The sequence below is a fragment of the Bombus pyrosoma genome, unplaced genomic scaffold, assembly GCF_014825855.1.
Source record: "Bombus pyrosoma isolate SC7728 unplaced genomic scaffold, ASM1482585v1 HiC_scaffold_4726, whole genome shotgun sequence".
Lineage (NCBI taxonomy): Eukaryota > Metazoa > Arthropoda > Insecta > Hymenoptera > Apidae > Bombus > Bombus pyrosoma.
The window spans coordinates 1394162-1395239 of NW_025219986.1; positions in this window are offsets into that span (position 1 = coordinate 1394162).

Here is a 1078-nt window from a genome sequence, read left to right on the forward strand (position 1 = left end):
AACATTATGTAATATTACGTTACATAGTATTACGTTATAACGTATAACGTTATGTTGTATTACGTTATAACGTATATCGTTATATGGTAATACGTTGTAACGTATATCGTTATATAGTAATACGATATAACGTATAACGTTATGTAATATTACGTTACATCGTATAACTTTATGTAGTATTACGTTATAGCGCATATCGATATATGTTAATACGTTATATCGTATAACGTAATATAGTACTACGTTGTAACGTTTAACGTATACCGTTATGTAGTATTTCGTTATATAGTATTACGTTATAACGTATACCGTTATGTAGTATTTCGGTATAACGTAGATGGTTATATGGTAATACGTTATAACGTATATCGTTATATGGTAGTACGTTAGAACGTATATCGTTATATGGTAATAAGTTATAACGTATAACGTTCAGTAGTATTACGTTATGACGTATAATGTTATCTAGCGTTACGTTATATCGTTTAACGTACTATAGTATTACGTTATAACGAATAACATCATATAGAATTAGGTTATAACGTATATCGTTATATGGTAATACGTTATAACGTATATCGTTATATGGTAGTAAGTTATTACGTATGACGTTCTGTAGTATTACGTTATGACGTATAATGTTATCTAGCATTACGTTATATCGTGTAACGTACTATAGTATTACGTTATAACGTATAACGTCATATAGAATTAGGTTATAACGTATATCGTTATATGGTAATACGTTGTAACGTATATCGTTATATGTTAGTAAGTTATATCGTATACCGTTATGTAGAATTACGTTATAATGTTTAACGTTATATATAGTATTACGTTATAACGTATATCGTTATAAGGTAATACGTTATCATATATAACATTATGTAATATTACGTTACATAGTATTACGTTATAACGTATAACGTTATGTTGTATTACGTTATAACGTATATCGTTATATGGTAATACGTTGTAACGTATATCGTTATATAGTAATACGATATAACGTATAACGTTATGTAATATTACGTTACATCGTATAACTTTATGTAGTATTACGTTATAGCGCATATCG